This window comes from Myotis lucifugus, unplaced genomic scaffold (assembly GCF_000147115.1).
Source record: "Myotis lucifugus unplaced genomic scaffold, Myoluc2.0 scaffold_86, whole genome shotgun sequence".
NCBI lineage: Eukaryota > Metazoa > Chordata > Mammalia > Chiroptera > Vespertilionidae > Myotis > Myotis lucifugus.
Window position 1 is genome coordinate 1,061,824 of NW_005871134.1, and position 6,400 is coordinate 1,068,223.

At 42.3% G+C, this 6,400-nt stretch overlaps 1 pseudogene; it reads left to right on the forward strand.

The window, feature by feature from the left end:
* The first annotated feature begins 3,841 nt into the window (after positions 1-3,841).
* On the forward strand, positions 3,842-4,243 carry LOC106697597 (annotated as a pseudogene).
* Positions 4,244-6,400: the final 2,157 nt, after the last annotated feature.

Genomic DNA, 6,400 nt, shown 5'->3' on the forward strand with positions numbered 1-6,400 from the left:
TCCCACAGGAGGAAGATTTTCATATACATTTTACTAATTCTCTTTTATCTCTGACACTTCTATTATAGTGAAAGGGCAAATAGCAATATTAAAATATTTCCTCTAATTAATTCCCTTTTAATGTGCATGAATTTTGTGCACCGGGCTACTAGTATACCTTATATCAGGTCACAGACTGGCAAAACCAGGATTTTAAAAAGTTTCTTTTTCAATTGCAATTTACATTCAGTATTATTTTGTATTAGTTTCCGGTGTGCAGCATAGTGGTTAGATAATCATATACTTTACAAGGTGTTCCCCCTGATATTTCCAGTCCCCACCTGGCATCACACACAGTTATTACAATATTATTGACTATATTTCCTATGCTGCACTCTACATCCTGGAGGCTATTTCGTGACTACTAAGTTGTACTTCTTACTCCCTTCACCTTTGCACCCAGCCCCCCAACCTCCCCACTATGGTAACCATCAGTCTAATCTCTGCATCTATGAGTCTGCTGAAGCCAAGATTTTGAGCCAAAATGAGAACTACTAGGTTAAATTGCTATTCTGTACATTAAAAAATATATTTTTTGCCCGGCTGGTGTGGCTCAGTGGCTGAGTGTTGACCCATGAACCAAGAGGTCACCAGTCCAATTCCTGGACAGGGCACATGCCCAGGTTGCAGGCTCAATCCCCAGTAGGTGGCATGCAGGAGGCAGTCGGTCAAGGTTCCTCTCTCATCAATGTTTCTATCTTTCTATCCCTCTCCCTTCCTCTCTATCTAAAAAAATCAATAAAAAACATATTTTTTAAAAAAGAAAAGAATATTCTCTTTTAAAAAAATATTTTTTATTTGAGTGGTCTTTATTTCTACAAATGAGAAAACTACATTGTGAAATGTATATCCAGAGGTAGGCAATGTTTAGGTCTGCTTCTATAAAGACCTTGGAGATGCTGATATTAATTATTCAGATGCCTACAAATTAACTCAAGGAACATCCAGAATCTCTAGGATAAGCCTCTGAACCTAGCAGTATTGATAATTTTTTAATTATCATGGTAAAATATACATAACATAGAGTTTACCATTTTAGTCATTTTTAAGTGTACAATTCAGTGGCATTAAGTACATTCACAATATTCTGCAACCATCACACTATCTCCAGGACTTTCTCATCACCTCAAACAGAAATTCTGTACCCATTCCTTCTTTCCTTCAGCCCCTGATAACTTGTATTCTACTTTCTAAGTTTGCCTATTCCAGGCAACTCATATAAGTGGAATCACACAATATTGTCCTTTTGTGTCTGACTTATTTCATTTAGCATAATGTTTTTAACATTTATTCACAATGTAGCATGTGTCAGTACCTTTTTAAGGCTGAATAATATTTCACTGTATGTGTATACCACATTTTGTTTATCCATTCATCTGTTGATAGATGCTTCTCAGCATTTTATTTTTATTTCTTTTTAAAGAATCTAGAGTTAAATTAATTGATTTTCCTCCTTTTTTTAGAGAGAGAGAGAGAGATTGATGTGTTGTTCCACCCATTCATGCATTGGTTGATACCCACATGTGCCCTGAACAGGGATTAAGCCCACAACCTTGGCTTACTGGGGGACACTCTAACCAACTGAGCCACCCTGCCAGGGCTCAGTGCATTTTAAATCAACAATTACTGTGATACATTCATTTAAAATTTTCTGTACCTGTAAAAAGGAATCATGGTCTGAGAAGACTTTTGAGATTTTAATGCTCATAAATTGTTTAGAAATTTGGGGTCTTTAGATCCTGAGTGGTAGAACACCGGTGTTCGGTTTCTTGGGACTCGTGTAGCTTTGTTTGCAAAAGTGTTGGTAGGGGTGTGGTGTGTATTTATAAAATAAATAACAATAATTTATTCTGGCAAAAAAAAACTACTGTGATAGTCCTAGGTGGTTTTGCTCAGTGGATAGAGTGTCAGCCTGCAGACCAAAGGGTCCAGGGTTTGATTCCGGTCAAGGGCACGTACCTTGGTTGCAGGCTCCTCCCTGACCTGGGCTCCAGTCGGTGCTCATGCAGGAGGCAATAGGAGATGTTTTTCATTCACATTGATGTTTCTCTCTGTCTTTCCCTCTCTCTTCCACTCTCCCTAAGAATCAATGGAAAAATACCCTTGGGTTAGGATTAACAAAAAACAAACAGACAAAAAAACAATTCCTGTGATAGAAATAAGCGCAGTTTCTAAGAGGGAGAGGCAGAGGAGGAGCAACCAATCCAACTTGGGGTGGGACAGCCAGGAACAGATACCTGTGCAGTCTTGATGGAATGGTGGGAACTGCCAGGAAAAAGATAGGAAGGGAGGAACCCAGTACCAAAGCCTGGAGGAGCAATAGAGAGGACCACAGCCAATCCCGCGGGGCTGAGTCGGGTTTGTGGGGGAGAGGGGCAAGAAGTGAGGCTTACAGAGCATTTAAGATGGACCAGGTGCTGTGTGAAGCCTCTTAGACGTTTTAACCTATGTAACCATTACAACAACCCTATGAGAGAAAGCCAGGGCTTCTTGAGTATATACCGACGGTGAGGTACTGTTCTTAGTGCTTCGTATGCAATAACAAATTTACTCCCCACAACAACTCTATGAGGTCAGTATTATTATCATTCCCATTTGACAGTAAGGCATAGAGATGATTTTTTATTTTTTTATTTATTTTTCCCCCCTCTGGAGCATATTTATTTATTTATTTATTTATTTTATTTTTATTTTTTATTTTTCGCTAAAAGTATTACAAAGGGTATTACATAAGTGTCCTTTTTTCCCCCCCGCCCTTGACAAGCTCCTGCCCTCCCTTACCAACAACCCTATGAGAGAAAACCAGGGCTTCTTGAGTATATACCGACGGTGAGGTACTGCTCTTAGTGCTTCGTATGCAATAACACCCCCAACCCTCCCTGGCCTTTCCACTGCAGTCCGACAATCAGTTTGAGGCAGCTCTGCCTCTGTATAGAGATGATTTTTTAAAATGTGCCTAAGCCCTGGCTGGTTTGGCTCAGTGGATAGAGCGTTAGCCTTCGGACTGAAGGGTCCCAGGTTCGATTCCAGTCAAAGGCATATGCCCGGGTTGTGGGCTTGATCCCTGGTTGGGGGCTTGCAGGAGGCAGCCAAACAATGATTCTCTCTCATCATTGATCTTTCTATCTCTCTCTCCCTCTCCCTTCCTCTCAGAAATAAATAAAATATTTTTTAAATGTGCCTAAGATTGTGCTAGTAAGCTGGGGTTTGAACCCAGATTTCAGCAGCTATGCTCATCACCTGACAGCCAGGGGCAAGGGGACAAGGTAAGGACTTTAGACTTTCATCTGACAGGGCCACTGGACAGGTTTGGGCAGAAAGCAACTGGTTCTGATTTGCATTTTATCCTCCTTCTAGCTGCTATATGGGGAATGATAGGCAGGAACAAGCCCCGAGGCAGAGACGCCAGTTAGTAAGCCAGGTGAGAAAGGATGAGAATGGGGCAGGCAGTGGAAATACAGACAAGGGGAGGGTTTTGAGAGAGATTCAGGTCCCAGAATGGTCAGCCTATGGTGATCTATTGGTGAGGGGTCAGGGATGACTCCCAGGTTTCCGAGAGAATGACAGTGCTATCAGAGAGATGGGGGCTACGTGGGAAGAATAGGTTTAGGGGTGGGGAGAATCAAAGGGCACAGATAAGGAGATAATTGGGGATAGACTGAGTCTTAGGTACAACCACAGGGAGAGATCTAGGCACGTAAGCTCCATGGAGGCAAAGATCTTTGTTTCATTCACTGATGTGTCCCAGCCAAAAAAAGTACCTGGCTTACGACACCCAGCTCTTTCCAGGCAGCTTCGAGCCATGGTCATCTCTTGGGACAACTGGCCCAAGCACCGCAAGACTGGGGGCAAGGGAAAGCCCTACCACAAGAAGCAAAAATATGAGCTGGGACACTTGCTGCCAATAGTAAGATTGCCCCTGCCCTCAGACACCCAGTCTGTGTGAGGGGACGCAGCAAGAAATACTGTGCCTTGAGGCTGGACATAGGCAACTGCTCCTGGTGCTCGGAGTGTTGTGTGCAAGGGTTACTGGTGTTATTACAACGCACCCAACACCGAGCTGGTCCACACCAAGACTCCAGTAAAGAACTGCATCGTGCTCACTGACCACACACCGTACCCACTGGCACTGCCTCTGGGCCACAAGAAGGGGGCCAAGCTGACTCCTGAGGAGGAAAAGATTTTAAACAAAAAACGATTTTAAAAAAACGTTCAGGAGAGACCTGGCCGAGTGGTTCAGTTGGTTGGAGCATCGTCCCATGCACCAGAGTCACAGGTCTGATTCCCAGTCAGGCAGGTACAGGAGGCAACCGATCGATGTTTTACATTCTCTCTCTCTCTCTCTCTCTCTCTCTCTCTCTCTCTCTCTCTCTCTCTCTCATCAATGAATAAATGAATATATCCTTAGGTGAGGATTAAAAAAAAAAAAGGAAAGTTTAGAAGAAACGTGAAGAAAGGGAGAACAATGCCACAATCAGCAGTCTTCTAGAAGAGCAGTAACAGCATCGCTACAAGACCAAGCCAATGTGGCTCAGCAGATGGCTATGTGCTAGAGGGCAAGGAGTTGGACTTTTATCTAAGGACAATCAGGGCCCAGAAAGGCAACTAAATTGTCCTTCCCTATTATCTTAGCTCATATAATAAAGGTATTTATTGCTCTAAAAAAAGAAACAGTTGTTGAATGGATGAGTATGGGTCTAGAGGAGGAAAGAGCTGTGGCCTGAGGTTAGGAAATCAAGACCGGAGCTGCAGCCACAGAGGTGGTCAGCCGCCTGTGGATGGAGGAGAGCTATAAGGACAGAACTCTGCAGACACTAACACTTAAAAGAGAGAGACAAAAAAAGCCGATGCATGTTTCTCTCTCACATCAATCTTTCTCACTCACTTGCTCTCACTCTCCATTCCTCTCTCTCTCAAATCAATTTTATTTTTTTTAATTTGTTTTTATTGCTTAAAGCATTACAAAGGGTATTACATATGTGTCCTTTTTTTCCCCCCGCCCTTGACAATACCCCGGCTTCCCCTACCCCCCAGTGTCTTATGTCCATTGGTTATGCTCATATGCATGCATACAAGTCCTTCAGTTGATCTCTTACCCCCCTCCCTCCTGCCCCCCAACCCTCCCCGGCCTTCCCGCTGCAGTTTGACAATCTGTGTGAGGCAGCTCTGCCTCTGTATCTATTATTGTTCAAAAGTTTATAATGGTCTCTATTATCCATGAATGAGTGAAATCATGGGTATTTTTCCTTCATTGACTGGCTTATTTCACTTAGCATAATGCTCTCCAGCTCCATCCATGCCGTTGCAAATGGTAAGAGTTCCTTCTTTCTTACCGCAGCATAGTATTCCATCGTGTAGATGTACCACAGTTTTCTAATCCATTCATCTACTGATGGGCACTTAGGCTGTTTCCAGATCTTAGCTATGGTGAATTGTGCTGCTATGAACATATGGGTGCATATATCCTTTCTTATTGGTGTTTCTGGTTTCTTGGGATAAATTCCTAGAAGTGGGATCACAGGGTCAAATGGGAGTTCCATTTCCAGTTTTTTGAGGAAACTCCATACTGTCTTCCATAGTGGCTGCACCAGTCTGCATTCCCACCAGCAGTGCACAAGTGTTCCTTTTTCTCCACATCCTCTCCAGCACTTGTTGTTTGTTGATTTGTTGATGATAGCCAGTCTGACAGGTGTGAGATGGTACCTCATTGTTGTTTTTATTTGCATTTCTCGGATGATTAGTGACTTTGAGCATGTTTTCATATGTCTCTTGGCTTTCTGAATGTCCTCAAATCAATTTTAAAACATTATAAAAAAATAAAAAGCTGATGGCCAGGGAAATGCAAATTTTTTATTAGTTAACTGCTTAACACACCTCTATAGATGTTTTTTCCTATAAATTTTAGTTGTTTGCTTTTTTAAAATATATATTTTTATTGATTTCAGACAGGAAGGGAGAGGGAGAGAGATAGAAACATCAATGATGAAAGAGAATCATTGATTGGCTGCTTCCTGCACACCCACTACTAGGGGTTGAGTCTGCAACCTGGAATTGAACCTCTTGGTTCATAGTTCTATGCTCAACCATTGAGCCATGCCGGCCAGGCTTTATAGCCTCTTCATAGGATAATGATTTTATAATATCATTTTCAATAGAGGGAAGAGAAAGAGAACTTGTCTCTATGGTTGATCAAAATTCATTCTTTGTAGTTGATAGTTGTAAAAAGTTTCTTTTTGCTTCACCCATTATTATTGGTAATCCTATCTAATAAAGGAGTAATATGCAAATTAACCATCACTCTGCAACAAAGATGGCGGCGCCCATAGCAGCCGGGGCAGGATGCTGGGTGCGTCACCCCAGC